Genomic DNA, 13,498 nt, shown 5'->3' on the forward strand with positions numbered 1-13,498 from the left:
CAATATACCCACTGCATTTTCGTCCACTCCTTACGACGCCTGTGACAGAACCACCCACCAAAAGAGGACCAAGCAGCAGAAGAAGGAGCAGCAGGATAAATATTTGGAGTCGTGGACATGGGAGGAAATATTAGATGGAAAGGTACCCTGGAGGCAGGCTGGGGAGTACCGGCGACCGAAGGAGGAATTGGAGGCAGCAAAGGCAGAACGACGGAGGTATGAGGCATTATATCCTCCATTTCAGGAGGTGAGGAGGCAGCCCCAAAATATATTTTTTTGGAGGTCCACACGGGGAGTTGGGGTAAGTCAGGCAATAGACCTGAGCCAACTCCTCGTGCTTATTATGGGGAGCGTTTGGCGTGGAGAACACCGTGCTATGCGGCAGTGCGGACGGTCTCGCCCATCCGCACGCACAGTCCGGTGCGGTCGATACCAGCCCCCCGCAAGTGCCGTGCTAGAGTGGGCATCCAGCCAGGAAGGAGTATGCCTGCTCAGCATATCTGGCCACCAGTGTGTCTCCTAGGCCCAGGCTACCCTGCGCCTGCTCTATGCATGGCAGCCATCATTCCTCAGCACAGCCCAGTTCGCCCTGTGCCAGCACTCCGCCCGTGCAGGGCTACAGTGACAACTCAGCCAGGATGGGTTGTGCAGGCTGTGCGCTCCAGACCTCCAGTGCGTTTTCAAGACCCAGTGTATCCTGTTCCTGCTCCTCGCACTAGCCCTGTGGTGCGTGTTACTGTTCTGGCGCCTCCAAAGCCAGCCCCACGCATCAGGCCTCTAGTGCGCCTGCCCAGTCCAGTACGTCCTGTTCCTGCTCCTCGCACTAGCCCTGAGGTGCGTGTCACTAGTCTGGAGACCCCACTTGTTTTACTGTGGATATAGATACTTTGTACCTGTTTCCTCCACCATCTTCACAAGGTCCTTTGCTATTGCTCTGGGATTGATTTGCACTTTTCGCACCAAAGTATGTTCATCTCTAGGAGACAGAATGCGTCTCCTTCCTGAGCGGTATGACGACTGCGTGGTCCCATGGTGTTTATACTTGCGTACTATTGTTTGTACAGATGCACGTGGTACCTTCAGGCATTTGGAAATAGCTCCCAGGGATGAACCAGACTTGTGGAGGTCTACAATTGTTTTCTGAGGTCTTGGCTGATTTCTTTTGATTTTCCCATGATGTCAAGCAAAGAGGCACTGAGTTTGAAGGTAGGCCTTGAAATACATCCACAGGAACACCTCCAATTGACTCAAATGATGTCATTAGCCTATCAGAAACTTCTAAAGCCATGACATAATTTTCTGGAATTTTCCAAGCTGTTTAAATGCACAGTCAACTTAGTGTATGTAAACTTTGTGATACAGTGAATTATAAGTGAAATAATCTGTCTGTAAACAATTGTTGGAAAAATTACTTGTGTCATGCACAAAGTAGATGTCCTAACCGACTTGCCAAAACTATAGTTTGTTAACAAGAAATTTGTGGAGCAGTTGAAAAACAAGTTTTAATGACTCCAACCTAAGTGTATGTAAACTTCCGACTTCAACTGTAGTTCCTTCTACACCATACACAACGCATTCTTAAAGCTGTAAAACACTGCTTGTGGAAGACTATGGTTGGTTGTGTTTAGAGTGATTTCCCAGTGCTGGTGCAGACATAATGCCATCTCTGTCTTCATTTGACATATAAATCACTATCATGTATTCTGAGAACAGCCAGTCTTTTTTGGTCCTCTAAAACATATCTTTGTGCCTAAATGAGCAGCAAGATACTGTGTTCTGTTATTGAGACACTACTCACAAACTCGTCTCCCATATTCAAACACACACACACACACGCACACACGCACGCACGCACACACACACACGCACACACACACACACAACCATGCATATAATCAACAATGCCCATATGAGTGTTGTTTTTCCTCTGTTAATGACTAAGGGGGGCTTGTGCACCAATTACCCACCTTCCCTTTAACCCTCTACAAAGCCCCAATCCTCCTCTTTCACACACTTTGACAAACACATTCCAGCCCTCAGGAACAGAACTGACTGACTGATGTTGTCTGTGTTTGTGTGTGTGGTCTCTTCTGGAGACGATCACTTTCATCTGGAGTCCCCAATACACATGTTGTCTCAGTCTTTGAAATTCTCTCTGTGCATGTGTCTAGACTCAATTTCTGCTCAATTAAAATGTGCTTAATTTTTTCTGCTTCTCTACCCGTTTCTTCCCTCTCCACCTTTTCTCCATAATTTCCCCCGTTTTCTCTGTCCCTCTATCCTCTCTTTTGGCTTCCCTCTTTCTCTCACTCTGTAGTCAAGGTGCCTGTGTTATGACCGCTTCTCTGCTCTTTCTCCTATTGCTCTGTCCACATTCTGATCTTGATGACAGTCTCAATGACTCAACCCCCTAACCCCTTCCCTCCCCCTCACACACCGACACACATGAACCCCCTGAACCCTGTACTACTGCCATTCACAGCGACGCCACATGCTCCTTCCCTCCCCTTCCTCCCACATCCACCCACTTTAAGGTTGGTGCACACTGTTCATTCCCACAAAAGTGTTGCTTTGAGCTTGGCGTATAGATGTATGGGGGATATGGGGTTCTCCCTGCATGCAAGGAGGGGGTGGTGGAGGTTTTTATCCTGCTTGAGTTGAATTGTTGTCAGAAGCGATAAAGTGTAAATAGTTTAAAATAATCCCTTTCTACATTGTGAAGTCACATAATAAGTAAAGGAGGTTGATCAAAATCAATAAGTTTGAATAAATAAAGATAGTTCATGGCTGTTAGCTGGCACATAAGATATGATCTTAGTTAGATGTATCAGTGGTTTGACCCAGATCCTGACCTGGAAACAACTTTAAGTTCCCTGTCCTGACTGGTGAGACCCAGAGTTCACTCCTTCAAGTGATGAGGCTTTTCTAAACTGTGTTTAGGAGGGTCACAAAACAGTAAGAATTAATGCCACACCCACACTCAAATGCATACACACATGCAAATAGTCTCAAACTACTCTGAAACACACTTAGATAATTCCTTTGATGATGCAGTAATAGCTATACATGGTTATAGCATATACAGGAAAGATATAAATGCAAATTGTGGAGGTGTTGCTATATAAGTCTTGAGTAATATTCCTGTTAGACTAAGGGAGGATCTCATGTCAGATGATGTTGAAGTAATAAGGCTACAGTCATGGCCAAAGGTTTTGAGAATGACACAAATATTAATTTCCACAAAGTTTGCAGCTTCATTGTCTTTAGATATTTTTGTCAGATGTTACTATGGAATACTGAAGTATAATTACAAGCATTTCATAAGTGTCAAAGGCTTTTATTGACAATTACATTAAGTTTAGACAAAGAGTCAATATTTGCAGTGTTGACCCTTCTTTTTCAAGACCTCTGCAATTCGCCCTGGCATGCTGTCAATTAACTTCTGGGCCACATCCTGACTGATGGCAGCCCATTCTTGCATAATCAATGCTTGGAGTTTGTCAGAATTTGTAGGTTTTTGTTTGTCCACCTGCCTCTTGAGGATTGACCATACGTTCTCAATGGAAGGTCTGGGGAGTTTCCTGGCCATGGACCCAAAATATCAATGTTTTGTTCCCCGAGCCACTTAGTTATCACTTTTGCCTTATGGGAAGGTGCTCCATCATGCTGGAAAAGGCATTGTTCGTCACCAAACTGTTCCTGGATGGTTGGATTATGTGTTGGTACCATTCTTTATTCATGGCTGTGTCCTTAGGCAAAATTATGAGTGAGCCCACTGCCTTCGCTGGGAAGCAACCCCACACATGAATGGTGTCAGGATGCTTTACTGTTTGCATGACACAGGACTGATGGTAGCGCTCACCTTGTCTTCTCCGGACAAGCTTTTTCCGGATGCCCCAAACAATCGGAAAGGGGATTCTTCAGAGAAAACGACTTTACCCCAGTCCTCAGCAGTCCAATCCCTGTACCTTTTGCAGAATATCAGTCTGTCCCTGATGTTTTTTTCTGGAGAGAAGTGGCTTCTTTGCTGCCCTTCTTGAAACCAGGCCATCCTCCAAAAGTCTTCGCCTCACTGTGCGTGCAGATGCACTCACACCTACCTGCTACCATTCCTGAGCAAGCTTTGTACTGGTGGTGCCCCGATCCCGCAGCTGAATCAACTTTAGGAGATGGTCCTGGCGCATGCTAGACTTTCTTGGGCGCCCTGAAGCCTTCTTCACAACAATTGAACTGCTCTCCTTGAAGTTCTTGATGATCCGATAAATGGTTGATTTTGGTGCAATCTTACTGGCAGCAATATCCTTGCCTGTGAAGCCCTTTTTGTGCAAAGCAATAATGACGGCACGTGTTTCCTTGAGGTAACCATGGTTGACAGAGGAAGAACAATGATTCCAAGCACCACCCTCCTTTTGAAGCTTCCAGTCTGTTATTCGAACTCAATCAGCATGACAGAGTGATCTCCAGCCTTGTCCTCATCAACACTCACATCTGTGTTAACGAGAGAATCACTGACATGATGTCAGCTGGTCCTTTTGTGGCAGGGCTGAAATGCAGTGGAAATGTTTTTTGGGGATTCAGTTCATTTGCATGGCAAAGAGGGACTTTACAATTAATTGCAATTCATCTGACCACTCTTCATAACTTTCTGGAGTATATGCAAACTGCCATCATACAAACTGAGGCAGCAGACTTTGTGAAAATTAATATTTGTGTCATTCTCAAAACTTTTGGCCACGACTGTACATGTTCCTCTGCCTCACCTAAAGCCTATTCACGTAGGAAGTGAATCTTGTTTCTCATGGTCTGAGAGTCTTTACGTGCCTTTTGTCAAACTCCAAGCAGGCTGTCATGTGCCTTTTACTCAGAAGTGGCGTCCGTCTGGCCACTCTACCATAAATACCTGATTGGTGGAGTGCTGCAGAGATGGTTATCCTTCTAGAAGGTTCTCCTATCTCCACAGGGGAAGTCTGGAGCTCTATCAGTGACCGTCGGGTTCTTGGTCACCTCCCTGGCCAAGGCCCTTCTCCCACGATTGCTCAGTTTGGCAAGGAGGCCAGCTTTAGGAAGAGTCTTGGTGGTTACAAACTTCTTCCATTTAAGAATGATGGAGGCCATTGTGTTCTTGGGGACCTTCAATGCTGCAGAAATGTTTTAGTACCCTTCCCCAGATATGTGCCTCGACAAAATCCTGTCTCGGAGCTCTACAGACAATTCCTTCCACCTCATGGTTTGGTTTTTGCTCTGACATGCACTGTCAACTGTGGGAGCTTATATAGACAGGTGTGTGCCTTCCAAATCATGTCTAATCAATTGAATTTAACACAGGTGGACTCCAATCAAGTTGTTGGAACATCTCAAGGATGATCAGTGGAAACAGGATGCACCTAAGCTCAATTTCGAGTCTCATAGCACAGGGTCTGAATACTTATGTAAATAAGGTATTTCAGTGTTTTGTTTTAATAAATTAGCAAACATTTCTAAAAACCTGTTTTCATGTGGAAAAAGTCAAGGGGTCTGAATACATTCCAAAGACACTGTATGTGTGAAATGCTCAATAATGCATGTGATATCAACTGAGAGGTATATTTTCTTGGTGACCTAAATATTGCCTGGTTGTCATCAAGCTGTCCACTCAAAAAGAATGAATTAACTTCATGCTGTAACCAATGCCTGCAATCTGGTTCAGGTTATCCGTCAACTTCCAGGGTATTTACAAACAGAACAGAAACTAAATCAACCACATGTATTGATCAGCTTTAGTAATGCGTCAGAAATCTGCTCTACAGCAGTATCCACACCCATCGGATGTAGTGATCACAGGGGCGAAAATCTGATATCAACTTTGGAGGGGACAATTACATGACATTTTCTCAAGAGCAATTCCTGAGGGGGACACCAAAAGTAGTGCTGTAACACATAGCCTACATTGTAATATGGTAAATGTATATTGCGGAACCAAAGAAATAAGGTGTTTGCCGTACTCCTAACTACCGGTACCCAAAACTACTAAACTAATCACAACAGCAATACCATTGCCTTTAACAAATCTTAGTTCAGTCACCAGTTTAAGTTGAGAGTGGGGGTATCCATGGCATTTTCCAATTATGTTCCTATTTTACAAGTAAAAAAAATTGAGAACCTTTCATAATGTTGCCAAACAATGACTCAACAAACTTACCTGAGACTCCCTGTCTCTGCCAGTCTGTCCCTGCATATCTGTCCCCAACTCTGCTGTCTGTGTGCCATCTGTTGCCTGCTCTGCCTAATGACATCATTGTGAAACATTTCCATTAGAATTTCATTTCTTTCTTATGAACATTTTATCAACTAGTCTTTGAGATATTAGGCTACTAGGGTTCTTACTTTGTGTTTTGGTGTACTGAAAAATACTCTGATGTCCGTCTTTTATTTTTCTGCCATTTTTCTACCTGGCTGGCTGGCTGGCTGGCTGGTTGGCTACACACACACACAGTGTGTAGGTTATTTACAGTAGGAGATGGGCTTCTATCATCTTATCTTTTATCATTCTATTTGGGCTTCGATCTAAAAGGTAGCTAGCAAATGTGAAACGGATTAAAATGACAAGAGTTGACAGCTGTATGAGTTCACCATTTACCCAACATATGCTGCAACCTTTTGTAATTTTAATAGTTTGTTTCATATTGGCTGTCTTCCAACAATAGCTGAATTTGCAAAGCTAGCGAGCACCAATTCCGTTTCAGTGGTGTTTGCTATAATCTTTGCTACCCGGGTTAAATAAAGGTGAAATAAAATAAATAAATAAAAGTTCCCTTGCGACAATTTAGCTTTTGCAACGAGACCATTAAATATATTTAAGACAATGGTAGAAGAGAGTGTAGTTCTGTTCAGTTTGGACTTCAGTTTATTTGAGAACTTGTTCTCAACTTGCCTACCTGGTTAAATAAAGGTGAAATAAATAAAATAAAATATCGCTAACCTTATCACAGGGACTTTGAAGCACTAACTTACATCATCTGCGTGCTGATCTTGGAATAAATTGACGATAGCATAGATTCCATCTTTGACGAGGCCACATAAATGGAATAGGTACTAGCTAGCTTAATTGTTAATATTTGCGCGCTAGCTCTGAATATACAGCTAGTGTGTGTGCGCGATTGACTGGATTGACCTCACGTCAGTTACGTTCATTGAGTGCCTTTCAGACAGTGGATACGACCCCTCTGTTACCTTGCCAACTAAGGAACTGGCAGTGGATCAAACCATTGTGAGGCAAAGGGTGGGGGGGGTCGCAATCTTTTGAAACTTAAAAACGCGCTATTAAGTGTCTATAATCAGCACAATTGCTTTCATTGCGTATTATTAATATTATTTAAATTACATAGTTATATTTCAGTGATATATTGGGGGGGACAAATCATATTTTTCCAGGATGGGGGGGTCGTGTCCCCCCCGTCCCCCCCGGGATTTCCGCCCCTGAGTGATCATAATATACCGCTCAAAAAAATAAAGGGAACACTTAAACAACACATCCTAGATCTGAATGAAAGAAATAATCTTATTAAATACTTTTTTCTTTACATAGTTGAATGTGCTGACAACAAAATCACACAAAAATAATCAATGGAAATCCAATTTATCAACCCATGGAGGTCTGGATTTGGAGTCACACTCAAAATTAAAGTGGAAAACCACACTACAGGCGAATCCAACTTTGATGTAATGTTCTTAAAACAAGTCAAAATGAGGCTCAGTAGTGTGTGTGGCCTCCACGTGCCTGTATGACCTCCCTACAACGCCTGGGCATGCTCCTGATGAGGTGGCGGATGGTCTCCTGAGGGATCTCCTCCCAGACCTAGACTAAAGCATCCGCCAACTCCTGGACAGTCTGTGGTGCAACGTGGCGTTGGTGGATGGAGCGAGACATGATGTCCCAGATGTGCTCAATTGGATTCAGGTCTGGGGAACGGGCGGGCCAGTCCATAGCATCAATGCCTTCCTCTTGCAGGAACTGCTGACACACGCCAGCCACATGAGGTCTAGCATTGTCTTGCATTAGGAGGAACCCAGGGCCAACAGCACCAGCATATGGTCTCACAAGGGGTCTGAGGATCTCATCTCGGTACCTAATCGCAGCCAGGCTACCTCTGGCGAGCACATGGAGGGCTGTGCGGCCCCCCAAAGAAATGCCACCCCACACCATGACTGGCCCACCGCCAAACCGGTCATGCTGGAGGATGTTGCAGGCAGCAGAACGTTCTCCACGGCATCTCCAGACTGTCACGTCTGTCACGTGCTCAGTGTGAACCTGCTTTCATCTGTGAAGAGCACAGGGCGCCAGTGGCGAATTTGCCAATCTTGGTGTTCTCTGGCAAATGCCAAACGTCCTGCACGGTGTTGGGCTGTAAGCACAACCCCCACCTGTGGACGTCGGGCCCTCATACCACCCTCATGGAGTCTGTTTCTGACCGTTTGAGCAGACACATGCACATTTGTGGCTTGCTGGAGGTCATTTTGCAGGGCTCTCGCAGTGCTCCTCCTGCTCCTCCTTGCACAAAGGCGGAGGTAGCGGTCCTGCTGCTGGGTTGTTGCCCTCCTCCGGCCTCCTCCACGTCTCCTGATGTACTGGCCTGTCTCCTGGTAGCGCCTCCATGCTCTGGACACTACGCTGACAGACACAGCAAACCTTCTTGCCACAGCTCGCATTGATGTGCCATCCTGGATGAGCTGCACTACCTGAGCCACTTGTGTGGGTTGTAGACTCCATGTCATGCTACCACTAGAGTGAAAGCACCGCCAGCATTCAAAAGTTACCAAAACATCAGCCAGGAAGCATAGGAACTGAGAAGTGGTCTGTGGTCCCCACCTGCAGAACCACTGCTTTATTGGGGGTGTCTTGCTAATTGCCTATAATTTCCACCTGTTGTCTATTCCATTTGCACAACAGCATTTGACATTTATTGTCAATCAGTGTTACTTCCTAAGTGGACAGTTTGATTTCACAGAAGTGTGATTGACTTGGAGTTACATTGTGTTGTTTAAGTGTTCCCTTTATTTTTTTGAGCAGTGTATAATAGCCATATCGAAGAAAAACAAGATTCCAAAGACTGGACCTAAAATTGTGTATAAGCGATCATACAATAGGTTTTACAATGATTCCCATGTCAAAGATGTGAATAATATTTGTTGGTCTCATGTATGTAATGAGGAACATGTCACGACTACTGCCGAAGGTAGTTCCTCTCCCTGTTCGGGTGGCGCTCGGCGGTCGTCGTCACCGGCCTACTAGCTGCCATCGATCCCCTTTTCGTTTTTCTGTTAGTCATGTCTTTACTAGTTACACCTGTGTTCTGTTAGTTAATTAGTGATATTATTTAAGCCCGCCTCTCCACCTGTTCTGTGTGCGGGCTTGTTACGTGTTTTCACTGTGTTCGTGTTGTGTATCGTGTTGGACTTTGGATTTGTTACGCCCTGTTGTGTTTGGGCATTTTTCCTCTTTTGTGGTACTTATTAAATATATATATATATATATATATATATATATATATATATATTGTACCAAACATTTTTCTGCCTCCTGCGCCTGACTCCACACCCACGACGTCCAAGCGTTACAGAACAACCTGACGATGCACTTGAAGTGTTTATGAAATTGCTTTATCCGGTTACTGATAGGCCTGCGCCCATCAAGAAACTGACTGTTAGAACTGCCAAATCCCCATGGATAGATGATGAATTGGAAAACTGTATGGCTGAGAGTGATGAGGCAAAGGGAATAGCAAATAAGTCTGAGAACACAGCAGATTGGCAAACATACAGTAAACTGAGAAATCATGTAACTTAACAAAAAGAAGAAGAAACTAAACCATGGAACAAAGATACATGATATAAAGAATGATAGTAAAAAACTCTGGAGTACCTTAAATGAAATTCTACGCAAAAAAGCTAAGCTCCATCCTTCATTGAGACAGATGGGTTGTTCATTAGTGGGGGTGTGGGTCAGCTGTTTGTTCACCCGCACCCACCCGCAAATGCTAATAACCCATCCGCAACCACCCGACTATATGTGATGAAGTGAAAATCTGAGGCCTGCACCCAACCCTATCCTGCAAATCTAGAAAATGCAGTATAGGCTAAAGTAAAAGACAGCAGAACGATTTTTTGACAGGGGGTGCAGGATTTTTTTGTTGCTGCCTGATTTAGATATGTCTCTCTTTTGTCATTATATGTTGCCCTAGAAGACTAAATAAACCCTTGCTCAACAGAATATGTCAAGGTTGTGCGGTACTGGTACAAAGTCAGTTGCAGGAGAGCAGTGAGTTGTGATCAGGCACACTTTATTTGGCAGAGGCATAAAAGACAGACGTAACTGCGTCCAAAAACCTCCTGCCACAGGTAAAAGTAAACAAGCGCGAAAACACTCACAAATATACAAATGTATGACAAATACATACAACGGGTCAAAATACGATACCCGGGGGAAAACCAGTCTAGCGCATCACACTAAACACGTAACACAACAATTCCACACAAAGACATGGGGGGGGAACAGAAGAATAAATACATGCAGTGTGATTAGAGAATGTAAGCCAGGTGTGCAGGGAACAAGACAAAACAAATAGAACGATGAAAAGGTTGAGCGGCGATGGCGAGAAAGCCGGTGACGTTGACCGCCGAACGACGCCTGAACAAGGAGAGGAGCCGACTTCGGCGGAAGTCGTGACAGAATAATGTAATAGATCGATAGAATGAGAGCTTTAATTTACTTGACATCTGTAAGTTTTCTCTGTCATCTTTTGCGGAGTGAAGACATTTAGGGACTGGGGAGAAAATACAATAAAGCAACAACAACAAAAAACTGAAAAGATTTTCTGTGCAAAATGTCTGAATGACATCAGTTTGACCGGTTGTAAGGAAAAAGAAAGCTGTGAAAACGACCCAATATGTTTCTGATGAGATTTCAGTTGGGCTTCCATGCATATTTTATGTGGTTGAAGTACTATCAGCTTTTATGATGAAGACAGCACCTCTACAGATGGCATCTAACTGAGCAGTGCATTCTCTGAAGATGCAGAAAGAAATAAACCATATTTGTCCACTCCTTTTCTCAAGTCCAAATGTTGTGTATCATTTTACTGCAAGAAATGCTTAATTCTGCAGGAGTTATTATTATGGCTATGTGAGAAGTTATAGACCTTCAGTCAGTGTCCAGATTTCAGTTTCCACTTAACCCATCTAAACAGTAGGCTACAGTTCCCTTGACATGCCATGGGCCTGTTTGAAGTCCCGTCTTGTGACTGTCGAATTCTTACAGCACCTCACAAGGCCTCCCGGACTGGCGCAGTGGTCTAAGGCACTGTATCTCAGTGCTAGAGGCATCACTACAGACCCAGGTTTGATTCCAGGCTGTATCACAACCGGTTGTAATTGGGAGTCCCATAGGGTGGCACACAATTTGTCTGGGTTTGGCCGGTGTAGGCGGTCATAGTAAATAAGCATTTGTTCTTAATTAACTGACTTGCCTAGTTAAATAAAGGTAAAATACACATAGCCAGCACTGCTTTTATCACTTCACCAAATATTTTCCAAACATTACTTTTCTGGGTATCTGTTCTCTTTATTGTCAACTCTGCTTTCGCAACTTTTGTATTATTTAATTAAACTTCGACAATGTCCATTTTGCCTCTGTGGCTTCCCAATGCCCATTCCCAGAAGCATTATTTGGCGATTGGCTGTGTTGGTTATTTGGCGCACGTACAGTTAAGCCCTAAAGCTTAGGCTTATGCATCAATGTAGCCTATATGAATTGCACAAGAATGATACATTTATGGATTTTTAAAGTTATTGTTTCTCTTTATTTAATGTCCCTAAACCCGTCCGGCCCGCAGATATAACCGTGGGAACTGAGGGTTATGAGTCAACCAGCACATTACTATTGTTCATAACAAAATCCTTCAATATTGCCAACCACATGAATCCCTTTTTTATTGACAAGATTAGCAAACTTAGGCATGACATCCAAACAACAAACCCTGAGCCTTCATGTCCATGTATAACTGTCACGTCCTGACCATAGTAAGATGTTATTTTCTGTGGTAGAGTAGGTCAGGGCATGACAGGGGGTGTTGTGTTTTTTTCTATGTTTTGTATATCTATGTATAGGTTCTAGTTTTCTATTTCTATGTTGTTTTTTGGGTGGATGATCTCCAATTAGAGGCAGCTGGTTCTCGTTGTCTCTAATTGGAGATCATACTTAAGTAGGGTTTTTTTTCCCATCTGTGTTTGTGGGTAGTTGTCTTCTGTTTAGTTTTCTGTACCTGACAGAACTGTGCGCTTTCGTTTTCTCTTTGTTATTTTTTCTTTAGTGTTCTGAGTTAAAATAAATATTCATCATGACTAATCAACACGCTGTGAGCAATCAACACGCTGTGCTTTGGTCCCCTCTCTACGACAGCCGTTACAATAATGGACCAAATAATGAAAGACATGCACTGTAATGCACTGTACGCTGATGAGACTCAACTGTATACAAAACAGCTATGACAGTAAAATAAATAACTGGCACCCTTAACATAGAGCTCCAGTCAGTTTTACAATGGGTAACTAGCAGTAGGCTGGTGCTAAATATCTCAAACTAAAAACATTGTTTTTGGGACATATCACTCACTCAACCTTAAACGTCATCTAGATCTATTACTGAATAATGTGGCGATTGAGCAAGCTGAGGAGACTGCTGGGTGTAACCCTGGATAGCAAGCTGTCGTGGTCAAACCATATAGACTCAATGGTTGCTAAATGAGGAAGAAGTCAATCCATGATAAGGTGTTGCTCAACTTTCTTCACATCTAAATCCACCAGGCAGGTTCTACAGGCCCTAGTTTTGTCGCACCTGGACTACTGCCTTGTTGTGTGGTCATGTGTGGCAAAGAAGGACATAGGAAAACTGCACTTGGTCCAGAACAGAGCAGCAGGTATTGCACTTGGATGTACATGGAGAGTGAATGTCAGTGGTTTGCATGTCAGTCTCTCCTGGCTCAAAGTTGAGAAGAGATTGACTGCTCACTATTGGTCTTTGTGCGAGGTGTTGATGGATTAAAGGTACCAAACTCTCTGTTCAAGCAGTTAGCACACAGTTCGGATACTCATCAGTACCACACAAGACATTTAGCCTCTTCACAGTCCCCAGTTCCAGAACAAAGTCTGGGAAACACAGTATTAAATAAAGTCATGACTAAATGGAACTTTTCCACCCCAGGAAACTCAAGCTAGCAATAAAAATAGATTAAAAACGAACAGATAAAAGAACACCTTATGGCACGACGAGGACTGTGAAGAGATAGACATTTGTATACAGTTTGTATTTGTATTTTGCATTGTATTGTATTATGTAGTGTTATGTATATTATGCATTGTATGTATTTTATTTGTTGTGTTTTGTTTCCTGTTTGGACCCCAGAATCCTTATAAAATACTAAATAATACAAATGTATCTCTCACTTGTGCACACACTTTCATAAAC

Source organism: Salmo salar, chromosome ssa22 (genome assembly GCF_905237065.1).
Source record: "Salmo salar chromosome ssa22, Ssal_v3.1, whole genome shotgun sequence".
In the NCBI taxonomy this organism is placed as follows: domain Eukaryota; kingdom Metazoa; phylum Chordata; class Actinopteri; order Salmoniformes; family Salmonidae; genus Salmo; species Salmo salar.